General features: G+C 40.6%; 1 protein-coding gene across 10 annotated transcripts in view; it reads right to left on the minus strand.

The window, feature by feature from the left end:
* The window catches only part of sox6 (SRY-box transcription factor 6), a 142,203-nt gene extending 119,443 nt beyond the window's left edge, over positions 1-22,760 (minus strand). For 8 of the 10 annotated variants that reach the window (XM_079457548.1, XM_079457549.1, XM_079457544.1 and 5 more), the window contains exons 1-3: positions 22,477-22,760; positions 19,874-19,994; positions 4,059-4,129 (exon numbers count right to left, since the gene is read on the minus strand). The gene's annotated coding sequence lies outside the window, so the exon portion shown is untranslated. Of the gene's footprint in view, positions 1-4,058; positions 4,130-19,873; positions 19,995-20,876; positions 20,929-21,469; positions 21,569-22,476 lie in introns of those variants that run through there. The other 2 variants (XM_079457545.1, XM_079457546.1) reach the window with 2 other exon arrangements.
* Between the last annotated feature and the right edge of the window lie 212 nt (positions 22,761-22,972).

A 22,972-nucleotide genomic window follows, 5' to 3' on the forward strand; every position in this document is an offset into this window, starting at 1 on the left:
AATCAATAATTCATTTAACAGGACTTTTAGTTTTACATTACTCTCTTCAGCTGTGGAAGCCGGGAGATTAACGGCATGTTCCTGTGGCCATATATAGCGAACAGGAGAAACACCTTTTTTCTTTTGAGTTTGGTGAACGGTCTTTACCTTGAGATGAAGCACTGCCAAGTCTTTATCATGTATCATTCTCTACAAAATTGAATGAAGCATATCATGCCATCAAAAGGATGATTTATTGAATAAACTTTGATGGAGGCCACTGCACCGGTCATGACGTTGTTGTTAGGATGTCTGATCGGGATTGATTTGGAGCATGACATTTATTATCATCTTCAAAGGTTCCCAACCTTTTTGTCAGCCTAAACCCATTTGAACTGATTTGTTAATTTAATCGTGTTCACCTCCAAGCTATAATGATTTAAAAATATGTTATCATCGACCATAAGAAGAACTAATATAGTAATTTTACAATGCAGATGTTCGATTGTTATACATATATTTATACATTTTTAATTTAATGTGCCATTTCAATCACATTTAAACAACAAAACGCGGCTCTATAAAGTGATAGTTCATCCAAAAATTTTAATTCTGTCATCATTTACATTGTTCACCTGTATGACTTTCTTTTTGAAGAATGTTAGTAACTGGCCCCCGTTCACTTGCATTGGTTTTGTGTCCGTACAATAGAAGTGAATGGGGGCCAGTGCTGTTCGGTTACTAACTTTCTTCACAATATCGACTTTTGTGTTCTGTGGAATAAAGAAAGTCATAAATGTTTGAAATGACCAAAGTATATGATGACAGAATTGTTCTTTTTTGGGTCACTCAAGACACCACTCCGCTCCAGATGTACTAGCACTCATTTCTGGTCTTCTGGATGAAGCCGGCTCAAAGTATAGCAAGGCTATTTCATATAGAAAACGGAGGTCACACCTGCACATGCTGCTGGCTGGCATCACTCACCAGAAACCTCATTACAACTCATTATAAAACCTGTGCCCTACATACATCGCTGATGTTAAGACATGAGAACCCCTTTTCATGACAATAATTTCATTTCCAAAAATTAAATCTTATTCTTAATTCACAGTGATAAAATGTAACATTCCATCGGGCGTACTGGAGAGAAGACAATTTTCGACAGGCCTGATGAAATTAAAATGCCAGCCCCTATTGAACAGACTGTATGACAACAATCACGCAGAGGGCCGGTGAAAAACTGAATCTGTGGAGAGCCTGTTAATAGATGGAAAAATAACCACTCAAAGGTTATTCATTTTCATTAGGGGGCCAGGAGGGCTGTTTATTTAATTTTTTTACAGAAAATCATTCCTGGAGCCACGGGCCCCGCAGAGACATCAGCAGCGAGACGGGCTAAATGCGAAATGAAGGAAGGCTCTGGCAGCTTTATTAGATGAATGGCACGCATTGATAAAGAGTGTATTCTGCTTGTTCAAACAGATGCTGTCGTTTCATCCTCAGGTGTTTCCAAATGACTTCGCACAAGAGCGATTAAACGGCAGGCGCATGCAAGCAACGCGCTCGCCCAAATTATTTACTGCCTCATTTTGTGATTAATTAAACATGCAGATTAAAGTTGCAAAGGAATTTAGATTAATGACCGTGTTAGGTCTCGTAGGTCTGGTGAGCGTCGGTGCGTTTGAGGAAGAATGCCAAGCGCAACGTGTTCTTGTCTTGATACTCAATCGGTGTGAAATGAAGACAACTGCTGCTTATGTTGAAACCACCAGGTCTTGTAGATGGTGATTTTTAATGCATGTTGACAGCTAGAACATAACATGTCTCTCTCTCGCTCTCGCTCTCTCTCTCTCTTTAGTTATGAAAGTTTGGTCATTTTGTGTTTAAATGCAAATTACATTAAACTACTATTGTGGCCATTCCAGTCAAGTGTCTGTTGAATTTCAACAAAATCAAACCTTAGGAGTGACAAAGTCATCAGACTTGTGCAATGTGAAAGACTGACAACATGACAAGACACATGGTCAAGACACAAGACAAGGTTATCACATAAAAATGTTGAACTTTTCTTAAATACATGTACAAATATTAATGTTGTATTTCTTAAAAGTGAATATAAACTTGGTCTGAAAAAATAGATTTTTTCTGTTATTTTCTGTAAATAAAAGCAAAAAGAAACAATAATTTATTTGAATTTTGGGAGAAAGATTGATAGTAGTTCACAGAATAAGACAAAAAGGATCATTTTACCTACACAAACCTATAAAGGGTAAATTTAGAAAAACTATATTTTGAAATGGTCTCTTCAATTTTTCCGTGGCTGTATGATTTGAGAGTAATACACTGCTTGTACATTAAAAGTTTTAATTTCTGTATGTATCTTATATGCTCTGCCATAAATGTTCACCCACATGTACGCACACACACACACACACGCTCGTAAATGCTGACACAAAGCCAATCTGATGTACAGTACAAGGCTTACACTGTTGCCCTCAGTGTTGGAGCGGGGCCAGCACATAGGCCTTATGTTTACTGTTCTAACTCAAGTGCTCCTTTCACCTTCATTCAGCTTAACAATCAGCGTTTCATTCCCTAAATAGAGACCGACCCTGTGACATATCAATGTTAATATCTGTGTTCACAGGACACAGATCGGGACAGGCCGCAGCTGTTCCGTGGCGGCACTTGTACACAACTTTCATAGAACATGTAACCTCATACTAAACAGTAAGACTACCTTAACAGAAACCACCCATGGCACGCCAGTGCACAAACCAAGTCCTAGCCTTACATAAATCTACTCAGAGATTATAACACAAAACCTTTACAAAAATCAACTCGCCCACCGAGCAGAAAAAAGAGCAATAAAAGCGAGCTGTATCAAATTTTGTCTCTGCACAATTTTCCAATAATATCACATCTTCCTTCTCAGCAGCTCCTGTTGCAGCCTATTTCGGGCTGACGTGAATTTTCAGATGGAGTGACAAGCCAGGCAGACAAAAGCCGTAATCACTCTTGGCCCCTTTGTTATTTCCCCATTCATCTCAGCTGAGAGAACATGACTGATCTGCCTCTCTTTCCTCCAACAGCCATTCAGCACGGACTTAACACGCCGGCGGCATGCACTACAACCGCAGCTAAAATAAAAGAGGTGTGATAGGGCGTATTGATCCGAGATGAAGAAAATGTTTGACTTGAAATCACAGGGATAAAGCCACGTGGCCTTGAACTTTGAGCTGGAATATGGCATTCTCACTGGCCTAATTATGCAGGGCCAACAGAGGGGCTTTCTGCACGTTAATATAACTGTCCTGCATCTCATATCCAAATGACATTTGAAAAAAGATTAATATGAACTTAACTTTCACGAAGCTTGTTTGCTCAACATTACCAGGAATAACAGATTTGCCAGATATGATCTTTATTACTACGGCGGAAAGAGAAAACTCACATTTAAGACATATTGTGGCAGAAAACTGCAGCCGTATATTGAGTGTTTACTAAGACCCTGTCTGTGTTTCTTTTAAAGGCGTTCTTTCTTCATTGCTCTGAATGCTCTTATTGAGGCCGACTGGCAGCCTGAAAGTACCAATAACATAGTTGGTATTAGCATTGAGAATAGATTGACTCTATACGCACCGATGAAAGTGTGTGTGTGTGTGTGTGTGTGTTTGAATGGAACGCAGCGGTAGGTACTAAAAGGCGAAACCGTTTCGCAAAAACTCCAAGACTTACAATCATCATTTTTATCTGCTTTTATTAGTTTATATGTAGCTTTTTAAACAAACGTAAGGAATATACGGCATGCCATTGATTTGAAAGAAGAGTGTGAACAACTATAGGGGAATTTAAGTCATTCATCGGCGCTCTGGGTTATAAAGCAAACTCATTTCTGGAAAAGTGAGACTCAAAAACAGAAAAACACATTCATTTGTGAGAGACCACCTTTAATGTGTTGAAGAGGATGTAGAGCGATTTCATGAGACAAAAAACCCTCTCGCACGTGAACGGATGTTCAGGCGGAACTCACACAGAACACATGTTATACGGAATAAAGCGTCGACTGTACTTACGTAAACAGAAAGACTTTATCCCCAGCTCCCAAAGATCACTGGTGTGTTGATTTTGAATTCATGAAAATTACCTGCAACACAACAAAGTGAAAATGCCATGAGTGTTCGGTTTGGAGAGAGAGAGAGAGAGAGAGAGAGAGAGAGAGGGGTTGTCAGATGAGTAAAGGATGCAGTGCTGGCAGCCAGTCAGGGGCCCGGCAGATGAAGTTAAACAGTTGTAATGCTGTATGGCCTCTAGTTACTCTCCTCTCTCCCTGAGGGACTCAATCCCAGACAATGTTTAGAGTCCACTTCTCTAATACCTCATTAATCTGTCCCTGTGCGGTTTGATTCTACTAATAAATGGCTTTCATACAAAGCACTTGTTTTCCGTAATTCCTCTCACTGGTTCTATTACACTGCCGAGCACTAATGATTTATTTAGTTACACACTCGGCTAGTTCTAGCAGGTCTTCTGAGGTCCTCCAATAACGCCAAGGAAACCCAAACAAACAGACGCGCGGACACACCCAGATTTACCTTTATCCGGCCATATGCATACTGCTACATTTCCTTCACGTGACCAAAGAAGAGAGAGAGCCACACAAATCTCAATTATGTCCTTCTATCAACATTATTCTAAGCGGGAATCTCATTAACAGCTGATTTATACAATTAACCGCCTTCAGCATCACCAATTAAACGAGGACACAGAGGTTTGAGGTCACAGCTAATAGATCCAGAGACCACCACACTCTGCCACACGAGCAGAGAGCCACGTCAGCCGCACAGACGAAGAAGTAAAAGCCTGTGTGGGAGGGTGGTTAATAGAATAAACTGCGAGATCTTCGGTCGCCAATGGATGAACCTCGAAGCTGATGGTGACAATAGGAGAAAAGAGACAGGAGCTCTGACCCCTGTGTGAATGGAAAGCTGTTGTCATCTTAATAGCACCTCGGAGCTGACAGTCTATTCCTCGTTCTCAAAGGGCCTGCCTGTGTGTTCACACCGCCGCACACACAGTGGGTATTATGTGCACTTACATTTTGTTTCACACACACTTTCATACACTTTCGGTGGAGTAAACCCCTGCGGGGGGGGGGGGGTAATTCTATAAACGCCTTTTTCTTTGTGAGCTATATAACGGTTGACTAATTCCTGTTGTGCTTTAATAAATAGGGGGCTATTTTAATTGCAGTGGTAAAAAAAAATTATAATTTGATGCTAATTGAGAAAACTTATGAAAGCAGCAAAGCCGTGAATAAGAAAACAGTGCGATTTCATATTCATACCTTATTTAAACTAATCATTAGTAAACAAAACTTTGATGGGGAATAATAAGACAATGATATTAAAAATAATTAAACCAATGAAATAAACCCTGACCTGCAGTAAAAACGACCGTGACAGGCCGTCGTAGCAGCGTGGGAGCTCACAATTAAGCACGAGAGCAGGACTTCACTCCCTTTTCTAATTGGGCGATCATGAATTCATTAAAGAAAATTCCAATCAGCACCAGCCTGTTTTTATTAGTCACCCAACAGTTTTATTACTCATTCACTGTGTCCGCAATTACCGCTGCAGCTTTCTCACACATACAGCCTGGTTTTCTGTCTCTTGACAATGAATGAACAAAGAAAGAGAGAAAGAAAGAGAGAGAGAGAGAGAGAGAGAGAGAGAGAGAGAGAGAGAGAGAGAGAGAGAGAAAGAAAGAAAGAAATTACTAGATGGCAAATTGCTACACCAAAAGCTAATGCCCATTAAACCCTATGAGGACCAAATGGGGAGCTCCCAAAAATGAGTGCCAGATCTCTCTGTGAATTCAACCTTTAGTCATATTCATCACTCCACAAATGAAGAATTTGCTTTTTAAAATGAAAACAGTGCTAAATATTTCCAAGGAGATAAGTGGGGTGTTTAAAGCTTGTGCTGGGGGAGCCAATCCATCGACCATGACAGTGACTCTAGCCTCCCTCCAATGAACACACCGCCTCAAACTGACTCCAGCAGCACAAGCCAATGGACACAACACACACACTACTGTACATGAAATAAGAGCTTGAACCGATGCTCCAAAAATAAGACCCAAGTCCTGCAAAGTTTTACTATCTCCTTTCCCCAATGCTAAGTCTAATAGCCAGAACATACACATTACACCATGTCATGCTTGCATTGGCCAATCAAATCCAGTATGTTATTAGCATTTAACACAAAGAGAAGAATTCAGGAGTCTTCAGAAATTATTTTAAATGGGTTCAAACTGATTTAATCAATTCTATACATAACAGTGCTATGTCTCTGACATCAAATGACGGCGACAAGGAATCTAGGAGACTAACCTCGACGGTAACAAGCTAACAGGGCCATGATCCCTCGCCGCCGCAGACACTCGATTAACGCAAGCAGCTTGCTTTAAATATATTTGCAATAGAAGGCGAGCTACAGTAGCACGCTTTACATAATACTCAGTAAATGTGTGCGATAAGAGACTGAACTGTAAGTGCAAAGTGGTTCGGATGGGTCAAATATAGATGAAATCCTTCATTTTCCACCGTGAACATGTTGTACTCCCGGTGCTCCACAACCACGGATGGAACGTTTTCATTTACATCAACTTCGGCTTTCTTCTGATCCCGCAACCAGCAAAAAAATCACTTTAAATGTACCATTTCCTCCATTACTCTCCCCCGGTCCGGAACATGTTAAGAGGGGATTTAGGGGAAGTAGTTATTTGGACAAAAGAGGCAATATCCCCCATCAGCAGGACGGTCTCTTACCTGGTAGAGGACAGTTATCTCTATACTAACAGCAGGACCACTGCTAGGGTCTGGAGAAGAGGCAAAGGGGGGTAAAATGAGGCAGAACAAGGCCTAAAATACAGGCCACTCACCTAGCAGTGGGGGAAGAGCAAAGAAGGAAAAGGTGGTGTTTTATAAAAACCTTCATGCCTGCCTATTGTAAAATTCAATATTCAGCTTGAAAAAAACTCAACTAGTGCGCACACACAACTGAGGGACCTTTGGGTTTTTCAATAAAAATCTCTATATTGTGTTGATTAAATTAGTTTAATGAATACTAAAATATGGTGTTAAAATATTAATAAAAACATAAATAAAAATAAACCATAATAATAATCGATATTATTATTATTACTTTGTATTCATATGTTATATATATACATATAGTTTATTAAGACACTTTCACATCAGAAGTGGACTTAAAAAGCGGCCCATGGATGTGGATGGAAAAATGTTTAATTTGGACATTTTAAAGGTTAATCCATAAAGAGTAACTCATTCTAGTAGCAACAGAGTCAAGCATTTTGGAGACAAATAAAACATAGCTAGGCTGCATGTGTGATCATCTCACATCCACTAAATAAATGGGTAGCATCCATGTTCTACAAAAATGCACTTGGGAATGCTAGAAAAAGCATCTGAACAAAAAAGCACCAACTTTCATTTGATATTTCATTGACCGTCCTCTTTGGAATCTGCCATTCGGACACAAGAAAGCACATGCTTAGCTTAAGTGGGCCTGCTTAGAGTCGAGGGTTAACTGTTGTATTTCAAAAGCGTATTTCACAATTCCCATCTTGGGGGAGGAGGGCGCTGTGTTTAAATCAAACATCTCCTCTCTTTAGACTTGCAGACAGCTCCGTGACCAAGTCAGACTTTCATGTCCGACACTGCAGATGCATTATATGTGATTTACTCTGCTGCGAAATAACAACAGTGCAACTCCGTATTAGGGGAAGAAAGGGCTGACAGGCCACTCCGGGGCCTCAAATCCAGGCGGAGAGGAATTCCAGTCAAGTAAAATACAGCATGTGTCTCACAGATTCTTCTACGTGATTAGAAAACAGCAGACCAAGAAAGTAGGGCCTTGTCTTCTTTTTTGTCATTGATTTGGAATAAGTCGATTGAGTTTATTCCCCAGCCGCTGTGCAAGGCACTTTTTCTTTCTTTTTCCCTATTTATCTGCCCCCTACTATTGAGTTGGGTTATGGAAACAAGCCCGGTTCTCTCTCAGGTAATGTGTTTATTCTCCGGGTCTCATCTTCTAGTTTACGGGGGCCGCCTGCTGTCCTCTCTCTATCGCTCTCTCGCTCTCTTATCACCCGTACTCTCATGGGGCATTTTAGCTGCTGAAATCCTGTTCACCACATACCGGTTTTAGAATCTGTGAAATGAGTGCAGAAGCGTGGCCACAATGTCTGCCTGTGTTGCCAATGGACTCGAAAATGGGTCCGGGAGCTTTTTGTCCAGGGAATGCATAAATGGAAGTTTTTAACACCTCAAAGAAAGCCAGTGCCTTTGTGTGGCCAGACGAGAGAGAGCCCTGGATCTCCTGAGGAGGCAGACATGCTGAGTGCTGCAGGACAAAGGACCTAAAGCCTGAAGCAGCAGGAACATACGTATATACACACACACACACACACACACATATACGCTTTTATGGTACAATAAACACACACACACACACGAGAAACATATACAAAGATAAATGCATGAGGCGTGCACACACAGGTCAAGTATGTGGAATAACAGAGAAAGAAGGAACATTGCTGAAACGTTGTTGGAAATTCAAAACATCAAATCAAACTAATAAAACACACACAGACACGAGAAATTATGTGACTGATAACCAAAGCATGAAAACATTGATTGCCTCCAAAATCATTTCAGTATCCATTATTGCGATTCGTTTTATTATGTTCTCCAAAAAAAACAGGTTGTGCAGACAATCAGACAGCATACGCTTTGGCAGCTTACAATAAGCATTTAAATGCAAATATGTCTGCTACACAAAGAACCTGCAACTTCTGTCAGTGGCGACATAATCAACCTGCAATTGTTTCCTGACTCTGAGACATTTCAAGTGACAAGGTCTAAGCAGCAAGCATCTGTATTCAAATTACTGTGCTATTTAAGGCCTCGGTCTCTGTACAGGGATATTTTTCCAACGGTAAGCCGTGCTGAAAGTCAATCATATGGTGAATTAAACCAGAATGGAATCAATTGATCCAGAAAAGATCAGGTTACAGCCAGACTCACCGGTTGTGCGCAAATTACTTGTGTTGTTCTAATAGAGACGACGCAGGAGTGTGCGTGCGGCCCGTTTTTTCTTTTTTTCAAAGATTACATTTGCAATTGAATCGAAGCGACTCTGTTTGCATCCTCAGTGAATGAACAAGATACAATTTAAATGAAGCAACACGGTCAAGAACACAAAGGAGAAAAATTAATTGTGTGCCGCGTTCTCTTTCAGAGGGATTCAGGGAGCCTCGGGCAAGCTCACCAGAAGAGGCCTTGGATCCCCAAGGATGAGTTTGTGTGGTATGTCAAATCTGAAAAATATTTCAGGTCTCAATATGAATAACAAGAAAAGAGGTTACGACTCATCTGCACTTGCATACTTCATGCACAAGTTGACTTTTAATTATTTTACCAGCAAGCGGGGAGGAGCACATTGTGCTCAAGGGTTTAGTCTGGTGGCTTCATGAAAATCCAGAAACATTCTGCAGTGTTTTACCAGGCGGAGCGGAGGCATGAGCAAAAATAAAGGGGAAAGTCTAAAAACTGTGTTTAATTCATTTTATTTTATTTTATTCAAAGTTCCAGAGCATGCCTGTGGATTCCTGCTGTAATTGTGTTTGGTGCAGGCCGATGGGGGAGATATAAATTGTGAACGCTCACAATGTTTTTCATTTACTGTAGATTCTATTCAAATATAAGACACCAAAAATGCTAAATCTACAAGGTCCTTTGGCAAGAAGGATAACAGATCTCATTGTGCTCATATGATTAAATATTTGATACAAAATCTATATTAATAAAAATATTCAAATACATATTTTTCTGAAAATTCACCTGAAAATCCACAAATAACCTCCATATGCAAGTGGATAGTTAGTAGAAGAAGAAAAATCATGTTTTTGAGTATTTTTCTGCTTTCTTGATTTTCTAGAGAGCCAAATGATTTAAAAGATGGACACAAATCTCAGCTGACATGGCAGGGAGTTGCCTAAGCTCTCTCTCTCTCTCCTGTAGTAGCCCTATATGATACGGCTGCTCAGACGCAAGGAGGATTAAAAAGGAGCAGAGCACATGCGAAGCTGCTCTCTTCTCCGTGGTTCCTTTCTTCCCCCCTCAGAGAAAACAAATGTAGTGTTTGAGTCACTGATCGCCGGTGTAATTGAGTTTAACACTCTTTTTCTGCAGGAAAAAAGAGCCTTTGAAATGAGGTCGTCAAATTACCTCTCCAGTCAGGCAATAAGTAAATCAAACAAGGTAAAGGCTCCTGCCAGCCTATTTTAGTGCAGAATTCAATTAGCGCAAAACAGGAGATTAGATGCACGTCCCTTCCTATGATGCTCTTATTATGCGCGAGGCAATCAGATCGGAGGGCACAGCCGACGGAGGACGTCTTTAAAGAAATCCGCTCCGTCTTAGCGGAGCAAAACGATGGCTAGGTGGCAAGTTGAAGTGTGAGATTATTGTTGCCCTTTGGCCACCACACCAGACAGCTTTAATCTGCGAAGCCCTTATATTGTTAGAAAGCCACAATCCAAATAAAAATGGTGTTAAAGATATGCTTTACATAGCATAAAGCAAATAGCATTTAGCATTTATAGTGACTTGTAAATGGACATGCATAATGAGTGGCAAAATACAGTACTTATTTATTTTTACTTATTTATTTTCCACTATGCAAGGTTTGTTCTTCTCCATTATGTAGTTTCCATTTATTTCTGCACTGGAGAAAGGAAGTGCCATGACGCAAGTCATGTGTCTACATCAGGGTGGTTGGAGAACATACAGAACTGGGGAGTGACTTGCTTGCACACGCATGGGCTCATACATGGCTACAATGTCGTCTTTGTGACATATTGCTCCTTGCACAGTGGATTTTTGGAAAATAATAAATGTTTTCCTATCCTACCTATCCAGCACTAACAACTGACATCACGGGTCCAACCTTATGCCCTGGGGTGCTGGTGCACGTTTTGCATTTTCTCAAGGCAAAGGGGGGTTAAATAAATTGTTTTAAACGGTTATTATATTCCGATCGTGTCCAGGGAACTCATTACAACATGACACAGACCACGTGAAACATAAATAACCCTTACAAACTAACTTTTAAGTGTGCAAAGGCATAGATTTTAACTATACAACAGACAAAACATTTACAACATATCAACCACCGTGTGCTGCGGGTTCTGTTTATTTGTACTTTAGCGAGATCTGTTTGTCTGTCTTATGAGAAACAGTTTTCCTGGGAAGCTCTCTGAATGTGTGTCAAAACAGGTGCCAGAGCTCTAGTGAGATGGGTTTCCCCTGGTATCAATACACACACACTCTCGCGATCTCTTGGCCAATAATGGTGACATGAGGTTAATATTATCGGCACTGAAAACGCGACAGGTGGGTCACATGAAAGGTCTTTCATTTTCTCTCGCCCTTGAAACACATGGTTCATATTATTCTCCGGCAAACGCTCCAACGAAAATATCAGGAGGCTTCCACCGGCACTACTGTTCGCCGCACGCTCTTTTCGAGTTTATCTTAGATTACGTTTTCCCGGCCTACTGGGCTTTGACGAGTAAATTAGGAAGGAAGTAGAAACGTAAATAAATAAATGTTGGGATTTGAGAAGACATGTGGAAAGGTGTTTAAGCGCGGGGAGAATATGAATACGACACGACACGAGCTAAATGCACGGCTGGATCGAGCCCTCGGCTGATGTAACTCCTGCACCTTCCACTTCAGTGTTGTTTAGCAGTCGAGTGTGCCGTCGACGTGATTAGCACTCTCTCTATTTCTCTCGGTCTGCTACACGCTCAGGCTTTCTCTAAATCACACACACACAACACAAGGAACTCGGAGGAATGTGGATGATTAGAACATAGAAATGACCTGAAACATCTGCATTTTACTGTGTGTACGTGTGTCTGTTTACATGCTTGTGTGTGTGAGGGCTGAAAGAGAGAAATAAAAGTTGTCGGTGCGCTGCTTCTTTTTTGTGCTCCTCACAACAGAGCCGAGGCTCAACCGCACAACAACACGGTGGAAAATGTCTGCAAGTGGGGGAGAAATACAACTCTTTTCTAAGGTCTATGAAAAGCCTGCAAGATAAGCAGCATTTAGCTGTAAATTCAAACGGGCCTAAGCTTTTTTATGTACAGCTCGCCGAGCGCAAAACCATGCCCCGGCGAAATCAAAAGCGCTAATAGTCAGGTTAGCCACTGTCATTCTAAGAGGGAAGTCGGTTGTGAAATTGTAAAATTGTGAGGCTCTCGCCGTCTATTTCACAGTCTACGTTTTATGAACGCTTGGTGAAATGATTTCTGAAATAGAGGCTATCACATGGTAGACGGTGTTTGAGGTTCTAAGAGGTGAGAAAAGGCTGAAGCAATCCTAATCTTTCTCTACAAGACGGGCGCTAATAATATGCTCCTTTATCTCCTTTGCTTAAACAGTGCATACTTTGAAGTTCACAAAAACGTGTGATACTCATCGTGCGTAGAGAGAGAGAGAAAGAGAGAGAAAATAAGGCCTTGCCATTTCCCTCTTCGCATTCCTCAACGTATCGAGTCTAAAATGTGCTGAAAGTCTTCTGCGTTAAATACGAAAACTCAATTTAATCCACCAAACGCCGCTGTACAACGTGCACACTAAATCAGATGTTTATTATGGTAGGGAAAGAAAGAAAAAATTCACCCTTGATATAATCTTGTTGAGCAGGTTAAGAGAGAACCTGAATATTAATGGGCCGATATCTGCATGCACATTTTCTGCCCAATAGCAAGAACTGAAAGGACCCAGATGAAATCTATGTGGTAAAGATGATATCATAGCATTGTGGTTGCACAGCAGTCTGGCAGACACATAGGCTACCTCACTCCAGAGAGAGAGAGAGAGAGAGAGAGAGAGAGAGAGAAAAAATAAAAAATAAACTCCAAATACTGCTTCTCCTCGCCTTTCCCATTTGAATATTCATCCCGTTTCCACGTCCCCAGAAACTCTTCTAATCAGAGTCACTTCCCCTTTAATCACTGGGGCTGTAATTATGATTTGATAAAGCATTTTAGTGCACTCTTCAGTGTCACTCACATATCTATGCTTGGAATACCGTATTAAGAGCTGTCAGCCCTTAAGGGGAGCACTTTCCAAACAGTGCTGATCCGAATACGACAAACACGCCTATCGGCTTTAATTGAAATTACTACAGGTTTGAACATGCTAGCTACAGCTAATGCTTCCTCTGAAAGCGAGAGTCAAGGGAAAGCGATGAGTCTAGCAGACTCAGCTAAGATTCCTCCGCTTCCCTCTGATGTGCAGTAATTGTTTAAACCTGAGTAGAAATGGCTGAGTGCCTTTTTTCGGCGTACGCCAAGCGGAAAAAAAAACCCAGCCTTTCCCATTCTGCTTCTTCTCTGATTCCGTCCAACACGGGGCTTGAAGGAAAAGCCTCCAATGTTCATCTTGGACGAGCGAGGGCTCAGGATGATGGGTGACCACAAGTTGATAATGATGACGATTTAATTAGAAGCCTCTCTCTGGTCTGGAGTCGGTCCAAACTCCTCCACCCTGCAGATGGAATAAATTTAGCAACAGTGAAGAAGAGCAGGGCCATCCTCTCCTCCCGTCCAACCCCCCCCCCCCCCCCCCCCCCAACGTCTCTTTCTTGTTGTCGAAGCGCTGCCTCCAATCAGAGACAGAAAACATTCTTCCCCTCTGACACCACACCGCAAGTTGTTCGCGCGCCATCACCACTCAAGCTTGCATCCCTTCACGCGCACACAAAGCTAAACCAGCCCCAATCACCAACATGTGTTGCACTGACACGGTTCTGAAATATTTATACAATGCTACAAAATAGTCAAATAACACCCTTATAATAATAAAAGGGTCCAGGAGGAGAGAAGTGCTCAAGGTAACTAAAGGATCGGCTCTGAAAAGAGACTGGTACTTTGTCGGCCGGTGTTGCAGTGAGTAAATGTTTCATTTGCATCACGGCAGGCCCTTGGGGGTTTGGTTTAGCCCTGTGTCATAGTTTCACTTTCGTAGCACGAAAAGATCCTTTCAGCTGCGGGCCCATAATGGAGCTCTGCAGGACGACAAGCCCGCTGGTGGAAAAAGGCTGGTGAGACTGTAAACCTGCCAGGAGCGCCCCGTTTTCCATCTTCTCCCTTTCTTTGTCTCTGGAGCTTGTACGTTCCCAAATACTGGCCTAGGATGAGTGGTGCGTCTGTGTGGGTGTGCGGTGTGTTTGTATGCCAGTGCGGGTAACCTGAATGATAGTCAAAGAGGCTCCATGGAAATGCAGCTGAGGTGAAACCACAAGATTTGCTCCATTATTTCAACAGTTTTCTGTTATCCTATTAAAAAAACAAGCGCCACATGACAGTTCACTATTTAGCTTCCACTTTGAGACTACTGACCCAAGAAATCTGAATTTGAATTACGTTCCAAGGCTTTCCAGGCCCAAAGATTTAGCATGACAAACAAACGCAAGAGAGGACGATTTTTTAAATCGATTTCAATTTGTTTTCCACTCCTCCGCAAGAAAATACCCACTTTTTCCAGCTTGGTGTTTGCACTTTGGTGTGGTTAATATATACTTGCAAAGCCTGAGAGAGAAAGAGAGGGACAGGAAGAGAAAAAGACTTTGGCTATAACCGCAGATTTGTTAATAAAGGGATAGTTCACCCAAAAATGAAAATTCTGTAATGACGAACTCTCAAGTTGTTCCAAACCCTGTTAAATTTCTACAAACCTGAATACATTTCTACACAGAGAAAGATTATTTAGAAAATGTTATCAACTGATACACTTTTGACTACCATTGTAGAAAAAATGTAAATGGTAGTCAATGGTGCCTCAGAAATCTCATTTGCTAACATTCTTCCAAATATCTTTCTTTGAGTTCTATCAAACAAAGAAAAGGTTTGGAAAAACTTGAGGGTGAGTAATTCATGACAGAATAAAAATATTTGTGTGAACTATTCCTTTAACATATCGGAATTAGATTTTAAGAACCTGCTACTCTCCTGTCTACAATCTCGTAGTCGGTGGTGCCGTGACCCGAAGAACTATTAACACGAGTTACAGAGTCCGTACGGTTCTCAACAAAAACACCCAAGTCCAAGGCTGCAGCTTTGATATAAGACTGACATCATTAAGTGCCGAGTCTCTTCACATGGAGACCACTCAGACAAGCCGCTCACATCCGCTCTCTAAACTGTGAAGGCAAGAATGGCAGATCACGCTAACACACACACACACTCATCACATCAGCTGCTGTCACCACTTGCCCCGTCATCAAAGGCTGTTCATGGACACATCCATAGCGGTAGTCAAGTGCTTTCGCTCAGCCTGTCTGTTTGCTGCTGTGCAGAGTGAATGCTACATCTTATTCCACCGACTGTCAGGTAACAGTCAGAGGCTTTAACTTCCTCCTTCAGAAGGAAAGAAAAGACAGTGAATGATAAGTAAGTGAGAGGGAGAGAGAGAGAGAGAGAGAGAGAGAGAGAGAGAGTTAGAAAGTGAGAGAGAGAGAGAGAGAGAGAGAGAGAGAGAGAGAGAAGGAGAACAGCTGCGGTTTGGTCTGCTGAAGCCATTTTCTCATGACGCACAAGTAGCACCGACGGCGGAAAGCCTTTAAAACTGTGAGCGGGTGAACATAATCATGGAGTAAGGAAACAAAAGAAGCTGGTTTCAGCTGAACTACTGTCAGACGCACAGCCACAGAATTCCTCCCCTCCTCTTACCACCCTTCTTTGTCACTTTAATTTGTTTTTGGCATTATGCATCCTGAGTTTCCACACACGCCGAAAGAAGGGTGGCTTATGTGATTTTGGAATCTTTCATTTAATTTTTCCATATTATTTTCCCGACTTTAAGATGTCCTATCACTACTAAAGACAAGAATTAACAGTATTCATTTGCAATAGACTGCCAGCTTCTGGGTTGTAGCAAATATCTAAATAGTAGTACATATTAAACACGCATTCTAAAAGATTCCTATTATCAAGAAATCAATAGCCAACTTGATAACTATACGGTTTATGAAGACTTTCTTTCACAAAACAGAAAAGTCCCTGAAAATTCAAAGGCCTTTTTGTTTAGACGAGGACTCTGCTGTGAGGTTTGCATGAATATTTCTTTCTTGACTCAAATAACAAATCGCTGTGTTCAAATCAAGCTTTCTCTACGGAGCATGTCAGATTGCACGGCTTGACTGTTTTATTTTACTTAAACCAACTCACTGCTTAAGTCAGTGTTCCATCTTATAAGACTCTTCATAAGAATGTAGAGCTGCATGACATATTGACCTGTTTGTCACTTGTAGGTACAGAATACTTTTTGTACTGTAGGTAATCTGCCAGCCTGATCTACCTGGCTCACATTTAACTGTAAAGCATCCAGAATGAGCAGTGTCTTCTGTTGACTGCTTTGCATATCCTTTTGTAACAGAATATGTAGTATCTTTGGTTAAGGGTTGGTTCTTCTAAACCAAAGAATACCAGGATTCTCAAAAATGTTGTATTAAAAGCAAAAGAAAAGAAAATCTATCTAAATGTCCGATTCCCTCAAAACACAATGCATAATTCCTTTAAACAAACACACACAGACAAAAGTACCAGAACCCTTAAGAGATACAACACAACAAAAAGTGCTAATCCAAAAAATATATGCAAGCTAAAAATAATTAAAAAGGAAATAAACAATAAAACATCCACAGCAAGCATAATGTAGAAAGGTCTTAAATACAGAGTCCGTATCTTTTTTGTATATCAAAAGATTGATTCCAATTATTTATTCATGCACCAATTAAAGGTTAAACACGTGCCAAAGCCTGTGTGTCAGAGAGCAGCTGTAGCGATAGAGAGGCACCACAACAAGAAGGTTGAGGAAAAAGCAAACTAACTTTGTCTTGAAAGGGTTTTGGCCAGCAGACAAGCACTCCGCAAAAGAGCGTGGACTGGCATAAATATTTGTACAAAATTATAAGCGCATTTGTAGACGCATGCAGGAGTCAACCGCCTGCACACGGTTCCCCGTGCTCGCTCTCTCCCAGCAAACCCTCCGCCCCAGAGCGAGTGTGTGTGTGTATACGGACTCCAAACCACTGCATTTTAATTGATGCCGGCAAGCACAGTGAACCTCTTTGAAATGGAAATGGACCCAGAATCTTCTATTGCTCCGCAGAAATCTTCTTCTGATTTGAAAAAACAATATTCTGTACCACAGCCTAGACCTGATAATGCTGATAATAACCACCAATAAAGCCAGTGTCAACAACCTCACAGCGCCAGAGATCCCGAACATCGCATCTACATATTCATGTTTGCTTATGAAATGGCTATAAGGAGAGGAGGAAAGTATTACGAACGTAGAGGGCATATCTGTCATGCACCTAATTCCGAAGAATTGTCGGCATTATGTGTCTCACGACACCTGGCTGTTGTAAAGTTCAAGATCGGCTGAATTAGAGAAATGGTTTATTTGATGAGATATGATCTATTCCTGTGCTAGCACACCCTGTTATTTGGTCAATGTTGCGACAGAAAAAATTTAGTAATATTCGGGAGTGAAAGCTTCTGACTTGCTGGTACTGTATATTGAACAGCGTTGGGCTACACATGAACATACTTTCATCTGTAGGCAAAAAGATGTCCTTCATATACAAAGCGTGTCAGAGAAATCAAAGACAAATTCTATTTTCAATGCTTGAGCGAATGTAATGTTTAGACCAGAGGTTGGAAAAGGGCAAAAACACACACCCTGCAGAAAAACTACCTTTTGGACTGCCGCAGAAAGACTTGCCCAACTGTATTGGTATTTCACAAGGCCTCCCGAGCTAAAGCTTTAATATCTTTTTCAGTGCCAAGACTGCAATTTGGGCGTGTTGTTAAGGCACAGATAAGTATAGGTTGGATAATCTGTACTTGCGCCGGGGGTAAGAAATAGTAAAGTCTTAATGTTAAAGGTCTTCACAAAACTGTAAATCTATTTATTTATTTAGCAACAGTCATTTGATTGTTACACAGCATTGATTTGTCTGTGCATCCAGGATCAGCCTGGATACGTAAATTACTAAATCATAAGGGACACCGGACGCCCGGGGAAATTGAGCATTCATGACAATGTGTCTAACATCCTCCAAAAGTGACAGCTCTGACACAAAATCTACACAAAATAGTGTACATAAAATATACAAATACGGGGAAACACGATTCCTGTAAACTAAAAAAAAATGCAGGCCTTACATGAAAAATAAGCTTTTTCTTTGACTAATTATTAGCCCAAGCTTCAATAACACGCACCAGAAACTTGAGAGATTCTGCCACAAAAGAAAAAAGCCTTCTAATAAACATGTTGCCATCGGTTTTGATCATTGTTGAAATATTCCACAGCAAATTAGCTAACACTTATAAAGACAGATGTCACAACATGTGCTGCCGCATTTCCTCCTCATGCATTCCTCCCCTACGGCTGGCGCGCTGCTTACCTTTACCAGACCTGCTGTTGTTTACCTCCAGTGTTATTTATCATTAGGATTCTGCTGGCACTGTTCTAACCCCATCGATAAAAGGCAAAGCCAGATGAGAGTTGTACCTGAGCATCTTTCACTGTTTCATCATGTTCAATTCCACTACATTCATCTTCGTGTAAATTACACTGGCACATTCCTTCATATGCAACATGTTAATTCAACATCAATTCAGTGGAGTGAAGTAAAACGTCCTTGTTCTTAATGCAATACAACTTTTAAAAATTTATTCTGATGATACTATAATGTGATTGCTCACAAACTAGAATAAACTAAACTTGGCCTCACGGCTTTCAAAAAAGAACCATTAAGTCCCATCATCCTTAATGTTTCTTTATGAAATACATCCACTTATGGTGTTTAAACATTCTTTAAACATTAAAGACATGCACGTAAACTTTGCTTTACTGAGGTAAGTAATTATAACCAAAGCTAAATAAAATGTAATAAAAAAATCTAAATAGGTAATAAAACTATAAATAATCAAACAAAGCCAAAATAAATTGAAAATTCACAGAAAATATAATAAAGTAAGCGAAAGTAGCGAAATACAGACAATTGGAGACAATGATTCACAAGTAAAGACCTATGGCAGACAACCTCTGGAAACAACAGACTGTGGCTGGCTACACAAACACATGAAAGAGAATTATTTAAAGTTAATTTACAGTCCAGATTTTTGGATTGATAACTCATTGGACTGATGCCAGCTATGCAATTAACATCCCAGAAGAAGCCATCAAAAGACTCTTTACACATACTAAGTTATGGTTGTACCACTAAGACAGAAAATAAATTCTCTCATTCCAGGAATATTAGATAAATGCAACAGCCTACTTATCCTTATAATAAGTTTAGACATACATGCCTATTGCTATTTCAGCGAATCCAGGTATAGGATTTTGGGGAAATGTTTCTACAAAACATAAAGGCGTTTACAGATTTTATGCTTGCCATGATTTCGACCAGGAAATGACTCAGTCAATGCATAAATTCGAATGGATAGTCTATGCAATAGTGCGTTTAAACACTTTTAAAAAATCCTATCATCACTTTATATAATCTTTTATCGGGACTTCAATACCGAAGCAAATATTTGACCAGCACTTGGTTGAGATATAAATGTGCACAAAGACAAAAATCTAACTACAATCGAACATTTCATAAAATTAAAATAGCTACATATTTCCTACGTCATTTCATACGTGATATAAGACAGAAGATCTTTTCAAAGTCATCACAAAGCAAAATGTGGTGAAAATCTCTGAACTTACTGGCACCATAAGCGTTCGTCTGCGATCTGTCTGTATTTATCTGCTCGTCGGATCCAGAAAGAAAACGCTCCTTGCTCGCACAAAACCACAAGTTCCTCTCCAAATCCACGGACAGAAAGTCCTGAAAAAAGACATGGATATTGTCATCTCGGACGCTTTGATCTTATTTTAAATGAAAGTGCTCCGAAGAAATGCGTTTGTCTGTGGACTCGTTATAAAAACCTTCATTTATAGGTAATTTGAGGATGGAAAATCCTACCCAGGTTTAGAAAAGAGGATGAATAAAAACTTTTTTAAATGTTTGCGGGTGCGTACATTTAAGGAGTGTATTTATAATAAAAAAGACATTTACTTAATTTCTATTTAAGTATTATATTATATGCATGCACGTTCTGCATCAAACTTTGTATTGCTTTTCACCCTCCGACGCTGGTGCTTAGTTTCTGTCTTTTTATGCACGTGACTTTAAAAATACATATTTTGTATGTTTGTCAGTCAGTCATGCTGTCCATCAAAAGCCATCCTTTTTGAAAGGCAGTGAATCGGCGTCTGTCTCTATTGAGTGCAGCAGATCCCTGTATAGCGATCAGGACAATGTGCTGAACTGGCAGTCTAATTATAAATGTTCCATTGGGCTCCAGTGCCATCTTACCTTATGAGGAAACAGCTAACGGCAACTGCTCAAAACAAAATGCCATTACGGGCTCAACTTCACCCCAACAGAGGGACAAGCCAAGGGGATTGTTTTTCAAACAGCCCCCTCTCACTTAAGACAAGAATGTATTATTAGACACCCGGTTATTCTTACAGACTGGACACAATTTCAGGAGAGAAAAACTAGCAAAGTTAAGCTGTGTTTAATTAAGGTGTCAGGTTGCGTCCCTGCACGAGAACAACACGGCTTTTGTGTTTCTTGAGCTTTTAAAAGCAAAAGGAGGAACAGTGTCTCGCTTTCTAACGACTGCAAAGTGTGGAAAATGTATTGTTTTTATTCCTTATTTACCTTTTAATTATTTTCCGTGTGTATCTGAAAGGCGCGTTTTTTTAAGTCTCTTCATTCCGTCATACGTCGGCGTTTGTGTTATGTTTCTTATTAAAATATTATCACATCTCGTCCAGCAGCTGAAAAGCGCTTATCTGTGTCTGTAAAGGGTCTTCTTTTGGGAAACACCCACGAGATGACGGGCTATCTGTGTCCTACAGATCGAGTTCACACACATTGAGTTCTATTTGTCTTCTTCATACCTCTTCGCTGTTTGTGAAAATCTCAAAAAGCATCAAATCGCACACAATTCAAAACAAATTACGAGATAAAAACTCACTCCTAAGCAAAGCGTACTGTCTCTTTAAAATTACATTCGATGTAAAAATATTTCTCAAACAATTACTTTAAGGTAAAAGTTATAGTGAATATTATTTGGACAACTCTCTGATTTAGTTATTTAAAACATTTCACCTGTCTAGTATTTGCTTTCATAAAAAAACAGAAACAATAGCGATAACCATTAAACAATGTAACAAGCGATTTTCACTTGCAGATAAAATAACATGCGTGTGATATAAATGGACGCGTAACAATTCCTGGAGTTCACTTACTTTCACTCTGAACGCGGTATGTTTTTCAAGCTGGGAGTCTGAAAAGAGTCTGCTTGTCCAAGTTGCATATTGTCTCTAAATGGATCAGCTTTGGATGAGGAGTTCATTTTAATTTATGGCTTAGGCATTCTTCAAAGGTCAATATGCCTGACCTCGAGCGAAAGTTAAGAAAAAATTCCCATGCTGGCACGAAGAAAAATGTAGCCTTGTTATCTTTAAACCACAAAGCCTACTTGCTTGACCGTCTTATGGACAGGATGTGTCCGTCCCTAAATACACAAAGCACGATCATTTGTTAATAAAGAGAAAGAAGTCGGATCGGATCCGTGGGGCTTTTGCGAGAACCGTACCTAGTGCACCGTTTCTCCCGTTATTGTCAATGAATAGTACCGCTCTGTGGACAGAACTGAAATTACCTCCTGTAGGCTACGGGGAAGTTGTCCGTCGTCCGGATGACAACTATAGACTACAACGATTACTTCAAAACAACTAATAATACTCCATCCGGAGAAATGATCGCACTAGTATTTTTAGACATCAGACGTGCACAATATAACACAGTTGAAATACACTGCGTTATTGTTTTAGTGCGCGCGTGCGTCATGTGTACACTACGTTAGTTTAACAGCGGACAGCAAAGTAACCTTACAAACAAAACATTTTAACTTCAGGGAGTACTTCGAGAAACAACAAGTGTAACCTATTGTGAACGTTTTTCTCTGCATAGGTATGCACAAAGCTATTTAGAGAGGAAACGAGCATTTAAACGCTCCTCGGCGATTGTATCGACGTGCGAAGTGTTACGCATCACTTTTCGCAGAAAAGACAAACATCAAGTAAAAATTCAAGACGTCACTGTAAACAAAGTATAAAGACGACGCTTACATATAAACACAGTAGATGTCCCTCTTTAAACAGTGCGCAGAAGTGTTTCGATGTCACATGAAGACCAACATGACGACAAGGCATGAAATCACGCACGACAGGTTATCAAGATAAAAGTTTACCTTGATGGGAGCAGGGTACCAAGAACACACGGTCGTCTTCGCCGAATCCCGTTTTTGGTTTCGAAACAGGTTAGAAATCAAAAACAATGATCTGCAGAACAGGAAAGGAAAAAAGAAGTGTATCGCTTCCACTGACCGAAGAGGGAATCCCGCTTTGGCTAAGTGAAGTTGAACTGTCAAAATTGCTGAGAGCGGTTGTAAGTGTATCGCGTTTTTTCCTCACTACTCTAAAACAGACGCGAGAGAAGACGATGCTTACTGCTGCCAATCTTGGCAATCAATGCAAGCGGCCATGTCGCAAGTATTCAAAGCATTTCCCGTCGTGCAACATCAGAAAGTGAGTGGCCAGGGCATTGATCTGAGGAAAGAGGCAGGGCTCCCCCTCCCAGACAACACAGAGAGAGAGAGAGAGAGAGAGAGAGAGAGAGAGAGAGAGAGAGAGAGAGAGAGAGAGAGAGAGAGAATGAGAGAGAATGAGAGAGAGAGAGAGAGTATT

Source organism: Barbatula barbatula, assembly GCF_947034865.1.
Source record: "Barbatula barbatula genome assembly, chromosome: 1".
Taxonomy (NCBI): domain Eukaryota; kingdom Metazoa; phylum Chordata; class Actinopteri; order Cypriniformes; family Nemacheilidae; genus Barbatula; species Barbatula barbatula.